Genomic DNA, 15,947 nt, shown 5'->3' on the forward strand with positions numbered 1-15,947 from the left:
GAATATACCTGTCAAAAAGAAAATCCAAATAGCCTTAGCAGCCCTTGCCAAAGCTTAAAATTTCTTTTGGAGACGGGAAAAAGTGGAAATGTTAACTTGCTTCTTTGGCATCATTTCCAAATATTTCGGAGGGAAAGCAAGCAAAGGAAAGATCCTTTAGGGATTTTTTTCTTTCTCATGGGTCAAAATAACATGGCTGATTTTAGGTACCGAGGAGCACTGTGGCGAATGATACCGAAAGTTTGAAGCTGCAAAGAAATGTTGACTGTGAGGAGCGTGAATTGAGAGAAACTAGTAATATAAAACAAGAAATATAATTTTATTTGTTTATTTATTTACTATATTAGGTGACTCATGGCAGTTTACAATGGCAAGATTAGATGCCCCCAAACACCATAAAACATTTAAAAACATTAACACATAATATAAAACCATAACAAGAAAGCATACATCATTTGCGTCTCCTAATAAAAACATTGTTCCATCTCGTCCTCCAGTCCTTTTGGTCACCAAGTTTTTACTTTTCCAGAACATTTTTTTAAAAAAATAGCCTTTTGGGGTCATTTCCTTTCCTTCCATTATATGTCTGTGCCTTGTGTTGTATGGGAAAGCTGGGAGAGAATCATCATCAACATCATCATCATCATCATCATCATCATCATCATCATCATCATATGTCTCCATGCTGTGCAGTCCTGGGAGTTATAGTTCCCAAGGTCCATACCCATCTCTGGGTGCATTTACAGTATGGAATGAATGCCCTTGCAACCCACTTTGAATACAATGGCTCCATGTGATGGAGTCCTCCTGGTAGTTATAGTTTACCAAGGTACATACCCTTCTCTGGGTGCATCTACACTGTGGAATGAATGCAGTTGGACCTTACTTTAAATACTATAGCCACTGGAGATCAGAACCGCCCTTTCTATCCTGACACTCAGGAAACAGCTGAAGACGTGGTTATGGAGACAGGCATTTGACGAGTGAGCCAGATATGGATGGGGGAGGGTGAACAACGAGTTTAGTGGGACGACTGACCATTGTAGTTATTGAATGTAATTGCTGTTTTAATGTTTTATTGTAAAATGGATTATTATGTTTTATTAACTGTATGTGATATTATGGTTGGAAACCGGTCTGAGTCCCTCAAGAGAGGTGAGAAGGTCGGTATATAAAACTTTTAAATAAATAAATAAATAATAAATACTCTTCTCTGTGAGGCAGCCGAGAAAGAGAGAACACTTTAGTACATTGATGGGAATATACGAGGGTTGAATGGAACGTAATGCCTCCACCTTCGTAACTCCTCAACAGATGGCAGTACTGGTATGCGGCAGGTACTGGCTTGTTCAGTAAACTCTCCTCTACAGTTCAATTTTGGCAGAAAACCTTAGCATTGAACAGTTGTGCTGTTAAAGTGCAAAGTATGGAACCCTGCGCAGATGATCGGTCAATGCGACTTAAGCAATGTGCAGTCATTGAATTCTTGACAGCAGAAGGTGTCACCCCAAAGGAGATTCATCAGAGAATGCAAACTGTTTATGGTGATTGTGTTGATGTGAGTACTATGTGTTGTTGGGCGAGTAAGTTTAAAGATGTTGAGTTGGGAACTTCTGACTTGCGTGACAAAGAGTTGAACGTCCTGTGACACCAACCACTGAGTTGGTGTCGTTGTATCACTCAGAGAGAAATTTAAAGCATAATCGGCATTTCACAAGAACGTGTGGGTCACATTATTGCTTTGCTTGGCTATCGGAAGATCTCTGCACGATGGGTTGCGGAAACAGAGTGTCGACTTCTTCTGTGACGGCTTCAGAAAACGTGTTCATTGGCAGAAATGTATCCAATTGTCTGGTGATTATGTGGAAAAGTGAAGAGCGGTAGTTAAAGAGCACATTCTAAGGATTATTTCTGCATTTGATGTATTAAAATATTCCCATCCAAACCCAAGTAACAAAGGTGGAGGCATTACTTTTCATTCAACCTTCATATAATGAACTCACAAGGAGCCCAGTATGCTATGCTGCCTGAGGTAGAATAGCAAATTTCGCACATGCATGCTTAAGTCATAGAATCATAGAATCATAGAATCAAAGAGTTGGAAGGGCCATGGGCCATCCAGTCCAACCCCCTGCCAAGAAGCAGGAATGTTGCATTCAAATCACCCCTGAGAGATGGCCATCCAACCTCTGTTTAAAAGCTTCCAAAGAAGGAGCCTCCACCACACTCCGGGACAGAGAGTTCCACTGCTGAACGGCTCTCACAGTCAGGAAGTTCTTCCTCGTGTTCAGATGGAATCTCCTCTCTTATAGTTTGAAGCCATTGTTCCGCGTCCTAGTCTCTAAGGAAGCAGAAAACAAGCTTGCTCCCTCCTCCCTGTGGCTTCATCTCACATATTTATACATGGCTATCATATCTCCTCTCATCCTTCTCTTCCTCAGGCTAAACATGCTCAGCTCCTTAAGCCGCTCCTCATAGGGCTTGTTCTTCAGACCCCTGATCATTTTAGTCGCCCTCCTCTGGACACATTCCAGCTTGTCAATATCTCTCTTGAATTGTGGTGCCCAGAATTGGACACAATATTCCAGGTGAATAGAGGCAGAATAGAGGGGTAGCATGACTTCCCTAGATCTAGACACTAGGCTCCTATTGATGCAGGCCAAAATCCCATTGGCTTTTTTTGCCGCCACATCACATTGTTGGCTCATGTTTAACTTGTTGTCCACGAGGACTCTAAGATCTTTTTCACACGTACTGCTCTCGAGCCAGGCATTGTCCCCCATTCTGTGTCTTTGCATTTTGTTTTTCCTGCCAAAGTGGAGTATCTTGCATTTGTCACTGTTGAACTTCATTTTGTTAGTTTTGGCCCATCTCTCTAATCTGTCAAGATCGTTTTGAATTCTGCTCCTGTCCTCTGGACTATTGGCTATCCCTCCCAATTTGGTGTCGTCTGCAAACTTGATGATCATGCCTTCTAGCCAATATTGGACATCCACTGGACATGGGGATGGGGATACAACTCACCTCAAAATGATGATATGGAGCCCCTTTCCTGGAACATATGCTGTAAATACACAGAACTTGCCCTGTTCGATGGATGCAGGAGGCAGGAAGGTCTTATCAGCACTTCTTCAAATCTGTAGTGTAAAAATACAACAGGAAAAAATGAACAACCATAAATGATCTGACCTTTTTATGCAGCGGTTATCACATTCTGCTTGATGGTAAGTCCTGCCCTAGTCTTGGACTAGAAGCCCTCAAAGGCACATACGGACAAGTTAGTTTATTCCAACCACATTATATTCCAGAGAGACTCCAATAAGCAACAAACTTCTTCAGAGAATCTGTTTAAATAGTCTGGCATACTATCAAGCTGATATTCCCAGCCGTAGCAGCTTGGAATACTTTTTGTGGAGATGCCAAAGATTGACCTTGGGGCTTTCAACATGGAAAGTATGTGATTTGCCACTGACCTCTCCATTAGGGCATGACGACCTAAAAGTTTGAGAGACACAGCAGTACATGTTGAGCTAATTTTAGAATACTTAGTATTGGAATCCTCTGGATACAACTGGGGCCTCTTCCGTGCTCTCAGAAAATTTGCCTGTACCTATAGAAACTTGAAGTGCATCTTTGCCATTCGGTACCAACAAAACCCTTTATGTCCATATCAAATGCAAAGCATAATTTCTGGGATTGTATTGGGCAGATCTCTTTAGAATGGGGCAAAACAAAATGTTAGTGGACATGATGTTGATATCATTTAATTCAGCGTTTCTCAACCTGGGGGTCAGGACTCAGGGAGGGTCGTGAGGGCGTTTCAGGGAGGGTCACCAAAGACCATCACATAACACATATTTCTGATGGTCTTAGGAACCCCTTTGGCAGAGAAGGCTGAAGATCTCTTGCCTGTCCTTCTCTTCCTTTTTGGAAACAGATGGCGAATCCTCCCAACAAAAGCCCTCTCAGCCAAGGAGAGGGCTGTTTCTGAGATGCCAAGCAGGAAGGGGGGAGTAGGCATGCTCAGCGCATGGCAGCATGACGCGCATGTGTGGGTGAGAGAGAGCATGTGAGGCTGGAGGGAGGCTTGCACCAACGAGTCCCTTCAACACAGGAGGGTTCTGTGTGGGAAGTTTATCCCAATTCTATCATTGGTGGGGTTCAGAATGCTATTTGTTTGTAGGTGAACTATAAATCCCTGCAACTACAACTCCCAAATGTCAAGGTCTCTTTTCCAAGAACTCCACCAGTGTTCACATTTGGGAATATTGAATATTAATGCCAGGTTTGGTCCAGATCTATCATTGTTTGAGTCCGCAGTGCTCTCTGGATGTAGGTGAACGACAACTCCAAAACTCAAGGTCAATGCCCATCAAACCCTTCCAGTATTTTCTGTTGGTCATAGGAGCTCTAAAAATCCCAGCAACTACAACTCCAAAATGTCAAGGTCTGTTTTCCCCAAACTCCACCAGTGTTCACATTTGGGCATATTGAGGATTCATTTCAAGTTTGGTCCAGATCCATCATGGTTTGAGTCCACAGTGCTCTCTGAATGTAGGTGAACTACAACTCCAGAACTAAAGATCAATGCCCATCAAACCCTTCCAGTATTTTCTGTTGGTCATGGGAGTTCTGTGTGCCAAGTTTGGTTCATTTCCATCATTGGTGGAGTTCAGTTTGCTCTTTGATTGTGGGAGAACTATAGATTCCAGCAACTACAACTCCCAAATGATGAAATCAACCTCCACCACAACCCCAGCAGTATTCAAATTTGGACCTATCAGGTATTTGTGTTAAATTTAGCCCAGTGAATGAAAATACATCCTGGATATCAGATCATAGAATCATAGTGTTGGAAGAGACCTCATAGGCCATCCAATCCAACCCCCTGCCAAGAAGCAGGAAAATTGCATTCAGAGCACCCCCAACAGATGGCCATCTAGCCTCTGTTTAAAAGCTTCCAAAGAAGGAGCCTCCACCATACTCAGAGAGTTCCACTGCTGAACAGCTCTCACAGTCAGAAAGTTCTTCCCAATTTTCACAGTCAGAAAGTTCTTCCCAATTTTCAGATGGAATTTCCTTTCTTGTAGTTTGAAGCCATTGTGTCCTAGTCTCTGTTCCGTGTCCTAGATATTGACATTACGATTCATTACGGCAAAAAAAGCCAATGGGATTTTGGCATGCATCAATAGGAGCATAGTGTCTAGATCTAAGGAAGTAATGCTACCCCTCTATTCTGCTTTGGTTAGACCACATCTGGAATATTGTGTCCAATTCTGGGCACCACAATTCAAGAGAGATATTGACAAGCTGGAATGTGTCCAGAGGAGAGCGACTAAAATGATCAAGGGTCTGGAGAACAAGCCCTATGAGGAGCGGCTTAGGGAACTGGGCATGTTTAGCCTGAAGAAGAGAAGGCTGAGAGGAGATATGATAGCCATGTATAAATATGTGAGAGGAAGCCACAGGGAGGAAGCCACAGGGAGGAGGGAGCAAGCTTGTTTTCTGCTTCCTTGGAGACTAGGACGCGGAACAATGGCTTCAAACTACAAGAGAGGAGATTCCATCTGAACATTAGGAAGAACTTCCTGACTGTGAGAGCCGTTCAGCAGTGGAACTCTCTGCCCCGGAGTGTGGTGGAGGCTCCTTCTTTGGAAGCTTTTAAGCAGAGGCTGGATGGCCATTTGTCAGGGGTGATTTGAATGCAATATTCCTGCTTCTTGTCAGGGGGTTGGACTGGATGGCCCATGAGGTCTCTTCCAACTCTTTGATTCTATGATTCTATGATTCTATGATTCATAACAGTAGCAAAATTACAGTTATGAAGTAGTAATGGAAATAATTTAATGGTCGGGAGTCATCACATAGGAAGGTTGAGAAACACTTATTTAATTGCTCTTTATAATTTTTAAACACTTTTTTTTTCTTTCCCTAGGTAAGTGTCCTTTCAGTTCAAAAATATGCAAAAACGGAGAGGCAGCGGGTGTGAAGCAAGAACCTCCTTGAATAGGGAAGGCGGGGAGGGTGTTTGCAGCCGGAGGGGTCTGCATGAATAATTATGGCTGTGTAGTCCGCCCACCGTCCTCCAGCAAAGGCTGCCTCACCTTTTGCGCTGACCTCATGCGGAGATTCTTCATTAGCAGAGAAAACATGTGCAGTCCCAAACTGAATTAATACCATTGGGGCAAGGGAACATTCAATTGATCAACGGCGGAGTCAAAATATTCTAATAGCAGAATAATATGGTCTAGTATTCAAGCTTCCCAGGAGAGAAACGAGGCTGGGCTTAATGAGCTCCGTTGGGGCTCCAATTTGTTAATCACGTCTTGCTCCTAACACTTGCCCCAACACCAAACACATCTTACTTGCTTGCTTGCACTGATGGAAATGGAAAGGGTGGAGATAAACAACAGATAAAATGTAGCTCCCACCAAATTATGAAAAGACAACCGATTTTGGAATGCAGCAGCCATTGCGATGAGCCAAACGTGTGACATTCTGCGTAGGGCCTGGAAGCTGCTCTCTCTGAAGGAATGTAAAACTCATTGAGACTACAAGGGCACTCCCTCGTGTGTCATTAGAGTCATAACACTCTGCACAGATGGGATTTGAGGCTCCTGTTTAATTATTTTCCTGGAATGAAGGAATATTGTGGTATCACACTCTGTTCATCAAGAGGACACACGTACCTAAATGTATGTACAAAGGAGAAATTAATTCCACCTTCCCCAGGTAGGCTGCCATACAAGATTGTTGAGGTATTCAGTGCCACTTACATAGGTATCCTCCTCCACATGATTTATCAAGGCTTTAAAGCGGTGGTTTACCAACCTGTGGTCCGTGGACCAGCAGTGGTATGAAAGGATGAAAATATGGTCACTAAGTCTCCGAGGCCTCTCCCAAAACCGAATAGAGCAGTGATTCCCAGCCTGTGGTCCATGGGCCACCAGTGGTCCCCAAGAACGAAAATATGGTCCGTGGCCTCACCATTACTATCTTGAAACAACCTTGTAGCAATTAGAGCAACTGGTCTGGAGAAACCCTCTTATAATGCCGAGGCAACAGGGATGTCGGGAGGGGAGAGGGGAGAGGCTGACTACCCATGAAAGATTGCTACTACCACATGAGCTCTAGATTATTAAATATGGTTTTCTGTGGGTGAGCAGTTGGTCTGTGTGGCTCCGGAGGTTCTGCTGGGGTCTGTGGAGGCCAGGGAGGCAGGCAGGCACCCTTGGGATGGGCCAGAAGGCAAGTAAGGAGGCAAGGGTAAGAAATAATGCATAATATGTATAAAATAATGTATAAATATTAAAATTAATAGGGCGTCCCTAAAAGGTAAAGGTAGTCCCCTGACATTAAGTCCAGTCATGTCTGACTCTGGGGTGTGGTGCTCATCTCCATTTCTAAGCCGAAGAGCCAGCATTGTCCGTAGACACCTCCAAGGTCATGTAGCCGGCATGACTGCATGGAGCGCCGTTACCTTCCCGCCGGAGCGGTACCTATTGATCTACTCACATTTGCATGTTTTCAAACTGCTAGGTTGGCAGAAGCTAGGGCTGACAGCGGAAGCTCACGCCGCTCCCCGGAATCGAACTTGCAACCTTTCGATCAACAAGCTCAGCAGCTCAGTGCTTTAACCCACTGCGCCACCGGGGGCTCCAGGGCGTCCCTACTTCACGGATTTTCACTTATCACAGGTAGTCCTAGAACGGAACCCTGTGATAAGTGAGGGAACACTGTATATTGGCTTTCCCATCTTCGGCATCTTGGAAGCTGTGCTTGGTTCCGGCCAGTGGGGAGAGTGTCCTATCACTCCACTTTCCTTGCCAAAGAGCTTTGTTTGTAAACTTCCTCCTTGATCGAATCACCAGCATTTTTCTGGTTTTTCCTTATGGGTGCCTTAAAATACCTCCCCACTTTAAAGTGGTACCTATTTATCTACTCACATTTGTTTCCAAACGGCTAGGTAGGAAGAAGCTGGGTTAAAGGCCAGGAGCTTACCTGGGCTTCGAACTGTCAACCTCTTGATTGGCAAGATTTACTGCAACCGGTGGTTAACCTGCTGTGCTAAAGCCCAGCCCTCTATACCACTTTGCTCCTCCTCATTGATTTACTAGATATTTGTTAAGATTTAATTTACTAACACTAATATGAATACCCTACCCGTTCCCTTTTCTGTACCATACCCTCTGGAAAAATATTTGGAAATGACTAATAAAAAAAAATTACACACACAAACCTAAAAAATTAAGTTAAGGTAAACGTTTTCCCCTGACATTAAGTCCAGTCGTGTCCAACTCTGGGGGTTGGTGCTCATCTCCATTCCTAAACCGAAGAGCTGGCATTGTCCGTAGACACCTACAAGGCCATATGGCCAGCATGATGATATTCCGCAGGAAATTAAAAACTTGGTTGTTCAAGAAGGCGTTCGAACAAGAAGTGCAATGATTGGTAATGACTATAGGAATGGAACAACGGAAAATTATACTGGATTGTGGTTTGGACTATGAGACGATGTGGAATGGCTTTTGTAGTAATGATGATTTTTTTTGATGATGATGTTTTTGTTAATGCTGGATTGTGTCATTTATATGGATCATTTTATATTGTGTCTGGAATTTTGAACCTTGTTCTTTCTATGTTGTACACTGCTGTGAGTCGCCCCCGGGCTGAGAACAGCGGTATATAAGCTAAATAAATAAATAAATAAATAAATGACTGCATGGAGTGCTGTTACCTTCCTGCTGGAGCGGTACCTATTGATCTACTCACATTTGCATGTTTTCAAACTGCTAGGTTGGCAGAAGCTGGGGCTAACAAAAGGAGCTCACCCTGCTACCTGGATTCAAACCTGCAACCTTTTGGTAAGCAAGTTCAGCAGCTCCGTGGTTTAACCCACTGCGTGAACAAGGGCTCTTAAATTCTTAATAAATTGTATTTCTTATATGGTTTCGGTTGTTTTTTATTCTGGTTTTGAAGTGCTGCACCTATAGGATGTATGAATAAGAAATCAATTAAAAGGAAACAGTAACATATGTTTTAGTATTCATTCTTAAATACTAGGTGTAAACTCTAATGTATGGTGGAAATAGTTTTTTTAAAAAAACATTATGATATCCTATGGCATTTGTTTTCAGTCAAACTGCTTCTCTCAAAAGCAGTGAAAAGTGTTGTAACACCTTAAAAACTATCAAGTTTTGTTTGTCAAATTATTTAGTGGACTCCATTCCTCTTTGATGACTGTTGGTTTTGCTGCAACAAATTAGCACGGCTCTCACCATCCACCTGTGTGTGCTCTCCATTCACACAGGGCAAAAACAAGGTCCAGGGGGTCTGACCAGTGCCCCACGTCAAACAAATCCTTTGGAACAAAGAGTGTCTTCAGTGTCAGCCAGATGTGGAAGAGTTCCCTTGACAGACAGGAAAAGAGTTCCCTTGAGAGAGTAAACCGAGAAAACAGTGTCTTCATCCCTTCCATTATTTCTACAACTAGAAGGGCAAATCTCTGTATCAACCAACTGCTAAGAAAGTTAGTCTCTATTTGTCCAAAGGCATTGTTACAATAACAATAATAGACACAAAGAACTTGGAGAATTCTGCTTGTACTGAATGTACAAAAATAATGCTCAGTTTTTGAGTAGCCTGTGTCCCGTACAAAGTACTAAAAGATCACATAGACAGACCAAGTCTCCATTATGGGTATAATGTTGAATTGAACGGCACACTAAACCTTTAAGAGAGAAGTTAGCATCAAAAACAACCTCAATATTATTTGTCTCCGACTGGATTTCTCTTTTAAGAAGGCCTACTTTTGGAGAGTCGATGATGTCCTTTAGGTGGGTTAGATTAACAAATTTCCATCTAAGTCTTTTAGGGTAAAGGTAGTCCCCTGACATTAAGTCCAGTCATGTCTGACTCTGGGGTGTGGTGCTCATCTCCATTTCTAAGCCGAAGAGCCAACGCTGTCCGTAGACACCTCCAAGGTCATGTGGCCAGCATGACTGCATGGAGCGCCGTTACCTTCCCGCCGGAGCGGGATCTGCTCACATTTGCATGTTTTCGAACTGCTAGGTTGGCAGAAGCTAGGGCTGACGGCGGAAGCTCTCGCCGCTCCCCGGAATCAAACCTGCGACCTTTCGATCAACAAGCTCAGCAGCTCAGTGCTTTAACCCACTGCGCCACCGAGGGCTCCTCCAAGTCTTTTATTATATTGTAATTCCAATGTCTGGCTCTCCTGATTGGTGCTAAGTGTGGGCATCTAAGGTCAGTCTGCAGGAGGCATCTCACTGTCACAGGTTGGTGATCGCTATCCAATCTGGGAATAGCTTCCAAGGGAGTAAACACTGGCTGGAGTTCCCTGGAAACGCAAATGAAGTCTATAGCACTCAAAAACCACTGGACAAATTGTCACCAAATTTGGACACAATACACCTGCCAGGCCAATGAGTGACCATTACTCATAAAAGCACTGGAAAACACAGCAGAAGAGGCTTAAAAAGCCAAAAAACAAAAAAATGCATTATAATGCATGCACAAAACCACACACACACAAACACACATATATACACAAATATATACACATACATATATGCATATATATACACACAAAACACATATACACAGACTGGGCCACAGCAACTGATATTGAGCAAGAATTTGGGGGTGTTTGCCAGGAGGCAAAGACCAATCAGACTCACCAAGGAGAGTCCAGAACCCTGTCGAAACAAAGAAAGCACCCAAGATTTTTCCTATTTTTTCCCAATAAAAGTCTCACAAAGTTGTAGAAAAGCCACCGAGTTGTCTTTATTTCATCCCAGCTGGTACAGATGTCAAACCGCAATCTCTTGCCAAAGTCGACATGTTTGGCAAGGGGATATAGGGTACATTTTATAGAGAATACAGAGTTGTCAGATTCAGACTTCCCACCTCCTGCCCCTCTGCTGGCTTCGTGCTGATTGGTTGGTGTCATCAGCTGGAGGGAGGCGCGGCCGGCTTAGGCACACCTCAGCCAATGAGGAAGCCAGCACCGCTTCAGCTCCTGAGCCAATGGGAAAGTGGGAAAACAATGAACCGAGAGGAAAAATGAGTGGATTATTGTGACTTAATGTGTTGTCTGATGGCCGGCGATAATCTGGAGATTCCTCAAGCTGGCCTTGTATTGTCTTGAGAGGTTGAAATATGTAAAAGTGGCTGGCATAGCTGCCAAGCCTTGATATCCTTCTGTCTCAGATATGGGATTAACTGATGCTATCTGCATGTGGGTTTCAGTCCAAGGGGAAAATACAATGGGAGAGGCGGATCGGACATCCTGATCTTCTCTGGATGTCCCATTGTTGACAAGTCACCGGGTTCACCATGGGGTGCCTTCTCGGACAGTCATGCTCCAAGACTCAAGACGCACCATTGTTATTATCATGCAATAAGTCCTTGTTGGAATCCTTAAGTCAATGGGAATTCACCTCAGGAAATAGGAAATAATTTCCCAAGGTTTTTGTCATGCTGGGGTCACAAAAGGGTGGCTTTTCATATTTTATACATAAACACATATAGGGGATTCATAAAACATGCACAAGTGAAAAAGGGGGAAAAGGAAAATTTATATAAACTTGTCCCACCCACCAAAGTCCACAGGGAGTCCAATATTGTGAAATCATATAGCTCCCAAGTCATGATGGGGAATGCATGGTGTTCGGGGAAAGAGTTCCAGCAAGTTTTCAAAAGTTTTTAAAAGTTGGCAAAGTTGATAAAAGTTGGAAAGTCCATGGGAGGCAAGTTGGAAAAGGTGTCCCAGAGTCCATAGAGTTCCTATGAGCCAACCACCAGCACTGGAGATCAAGATTCATGGAGAGAACTACAGATCCCTCCTAACCAAGGACCAGGGCGGCCCACCGACATCTTGGGGATCCTATGGGGTGACCACGACAGTTTCCCAAGATCGACAGGCTCCCTGGGCATCCACAAAATGGTGGCAACGAGAAACAGCTGGGCTCCAGGTCAAGGTTTGAGAGGCAAAAAGGATTATTCCCATGGCGGAGGGGTTGGTGGAGCGAAACGGAGATAGTCATTAGTCTTAGAATTCTCCCAGGAGAAGAATGACACCAATTTCGAAGCGATCCGTTGACTCATGGATACAGGGACCTGATGAGTTTCCGTATCTGTGGTTTAAGGGAGCGCAGTTTCGGCCTCCCCGGGACGCGAAAATCGCATCCTGGGCAGGCCGGCAGCCATCTGCAGCCCAGGAGATGAAAGGTTTATGCAGAGAGAGGTTAGAGGCAATGAAAAGACACAAAGTAACACAGGAAAAAGGTTACAATTAATTGATACTTTTATTCGGGGGATTAGTTACAATGTTAGGAGGGGGAAGAAAGCGAAGTAATATGAAGGCTTCTGAATTGCAGCTGCTGCTGTGGTCACATTCATGCAGGTTGGCCCAAGCGGGCCAACGGAGAACTGAGGAACTCCCTGCTGCAGGTCAGATCGGCTTGAAGGCAGAAAGTTCTGGGTTCGACCTGACAACGTGTGGCAGGGGACGATTAGTCTATATAAATAAAAATGTAATGTTTGTTTGTGGGATTAACATAACTCAAAAACCACTGGACAAATTGTCACCAAATTTGGACACAATACACCTATCAGTCCAACGAGTGACCATCACTCATAAAAACACTGAAAAACACAGTGGAAGAGACTTAAAAAGCCAAAAAAAACCACAACCAAAACATACATTATAACACATGTGTAAAGCCACATAGAAACACAAACACACATGTATACGCATATACACAAATACAAATACACACACACACACACACACAAAAACACATATGCACAAACTGGGCCACAGCAGCGCATGGCAGGAGATGGCTAGTATTGTATATAATTGCTTACTGTATTGTGAGAGCCGTTCAGCAGTGGAACTCTCTGCCCCAGAGTGTGGTAGAGGCTCCTTCTTTGGAAGCTTTTAAACAGAGGCTGGATGGCCATCTGTCAGGAGTGATTTGAATGCAATATTCCTGCTTCTTGGCAGGGGGTTGGACTGGATGGCCCATGAGGTCTCTTCCAACTCTTTGATTCTATGATATGTGTGTATTGGTTTGCAATTTTACCTTATCTCTTTGTTGTGAGAGTGGCTGCTGACCATGTGATCAGAACTGGGCATGTTCAAGTCTCAGACTTAATTTAAAAGTCAGTGTGTGCTTGCATCAGAAGCAGGGAGTACAGTTTAGATTTCAATGTAGGAACAGTATGCCTTTAGAAGACTGCAGGAACAGTTCAGTTTAGATTTCAATGCAGGAACTGTATGCTTAGAGACTAGACAGAGACTCTATTAGACTCTCAGAACAGAGAGATACTTTGGACTTTGGACGATTGTTTCTAAGAATGATGCACTGTGTTACCTACACAGAGAAACTACTTAAAATCCTATTGTAACTGGATTCATATGCAAAGTACCTGTATGCTGAATACATTAAGTTAGTGAGTAAACCAACTATGTTATTTTTAACGAAGACTGGTTATTTTGTCTCTTGAGAGCAAGATTTAAAGGCAAATATATTTTAAGGGAAAGTAGATATTTTGGGGACAACTAAAATAACACTTCTGAAAGACTGCTGAATACAAGGGGCGTTCCTTAAAGATTTCCCCATACCCACTTCCTGTTGACTGAGAGCAATGAAACTTGGCACAGCTAATAGTCCTTTCCTAAATAGTTGTCACCTTGGGACACACACTTCTCCCATCTTTTAAAGCAACTGTAAACACCTCGCTTGTAGAAGTCGACAGGTTGTTCCAAAAGCCACGTTGTGGTTTCAGAAATCAGAGTCTCATCATCTGAAAAAGGCTTGCCTTTCAAAAATAATTTCATTGTTGGAAAGAGGTGGAAGTCTGGTGATGTGAGTTTAAATAAATACGGGGGATATAGAAGAATTTCAAAGCCACAGGAGCATGCTTCCATTTGGACAACATGTGAATTGTGAACTAGTGCCTTGTCTTGTAGAAGGCGGACATCTTTAGTGAGTACGCCACATTGTCTCTTGGTTTTGATGGCCTCCCTCAGTGTCTGCAGCAGTGAAGCATAGTATGCCCAAGTGATCATGGTACCCTTTGCTAGGAAATCCATCAATACTACTCTGTGCTGGTCCCAAAATATTGTGAGCATGACCTTGCCTGCCGAGAGTTGGGCACATGCCTTCTTTGGAGGCAGTGAGTCATGATGCTTCCATTGCATCAACTGGACTTTAGTCTCAGGATCATCATGATGGACCCAGCTTTCATCCTGTGTGATCAGTCTGTTGAAGACGTTCTCCTGGTTTCCCTGGCACATTGTCAATGCAGCCTGAGAGCATTCCACTCGTTCCTGCTTCTGGAGAAGTGTGAGCAGCTGAGGGACCCAGCGAGCAGATATCTTATGCATGTGAAGGTGGTCTTGGATGATGTTTTTCCATGGACCTCACACAAATCTTGACATTTTGGGCTAGGTGGCAAATGGTTTCATGGTGATTTTCCAAAATGGTGACCTCCACTTGCTGTGTTGTGTGTTCATCAATAGCAGAATGGGGTCACCCTGGAATTGGAACTGTTTCCACCAAAGTCCAAGCACATTTGACTCCATCATATGATGGGGAATCATCACCATAAACCTCTTCCATCTCATTGAATGTCTCCTTTGGTGTGTGGCCTTTTAAGTAAAGGAACTTGATTACTGCTCTGCATTCCACTGGGTCCATTATCAAACCTCACACCACTTCAGCACCTGTAAAATCAAGACTGTTATGAGTTCTGAGTTGTAAATTGGCATTTAACCTATAGAGCCTTATATCATTACACATGTGCAGTTTCAGCATCCTGTGATAAATAGAAGTGTGTCAGGAGGAATCTTTAATAAACGTCCTTCATATATACGTATTTGTTTGTGACCAGTGGTTTTCCAAAAGGTTACAAATCCCATTTCTCAAATGGTTATGGAGATTCCTGGTGGCACAGTGGGTTAAAGTGCTGAGCTGCTGAGCTTGTTGACTGAAAGGTCACAGGTTCAAATCCGGGGAGTACTGTGAGCTTCCGCTGTCAGTCCCAGCTTCAGTCAACCTAGCAGTTTGAAAACATGCAAATGTGAGTAGATCATTAGGTACTGTTTTGGCGGAAAGGTAACGATGCTCCATGCAGTCATGCCAGCCACATGACGTTGGAGGTGTCTATGGACAACACCGGCTCTTCGGCTTAGAAATGGAGATGAGCACCACACCCCAGAGTTGGACATAACTGGACTTCATGTCAGGGGGAAACCTGTACCTAGGGGATTTACATTTTCCTAAAGATCCCACCTGATCTTGGATGTTAGAAAGGGTCAGCCCTGGTTAGAACTGGAATGGGAGACCCCCAACAAATGCCAGATGCTGAAGGCTATATTTCAGAGGAAGCAACTAGCCAAATTGTCTCCAAGTACCCCTTGCCTTCAAAGATGAAGTATTTTGGCCACATCATGAGTAGACAGGAAAACTTAGAAAAGACAAAGATGTTGGGGAAAATGTAAGGAAAAAGAAAGAGAGGCCAACCAAGGGCAAGATGGATGGATGGGATCCTTCAAGTGACTGGCTTGACTCTGAAGGAGCTGGAGGTGGTGACGGCCAACAGGGAGCTCTGGCGTGGGCTGGTCCATGGGGTCACAAAGAGTCGGAAGCAGCCGAATGAATAAAAAACAGCAACCCCTTGCCTGAGAAAACCCGATGTAATTCACAGGGTCATCAGAAGTCGACAGGCATCTCGTACATACTGTACTCTGACTTGCTTGTACATCAGCTGTTTCTACTGGAGGAGTCCCTGTGTTTTCTTTCCTGTCGCTGGTAAACCTCAGGCCTTCTTTTGCCTGCAGGGATAGATGCTTTGGGCAACCTGTAAAGATCTGGTTAGCAGATAGACACGCAAGAGCAGAGTTCTTCCAGTTTCAGATT

Source organism: Anolis sagrei, chromosome 7, assembly GCF_037176765.1.
Source record: "Anolis sagrei isolate rAnoSag1 chromosome 7, rAnoSag1.mat, whole genome shotgun sequence".
Lineage (NCBI taxonomy): Eukaryota > Metazoa > Chordata > Lepidosauria > Squamata > Dactyloidae > Anolis > Anolis sagrei.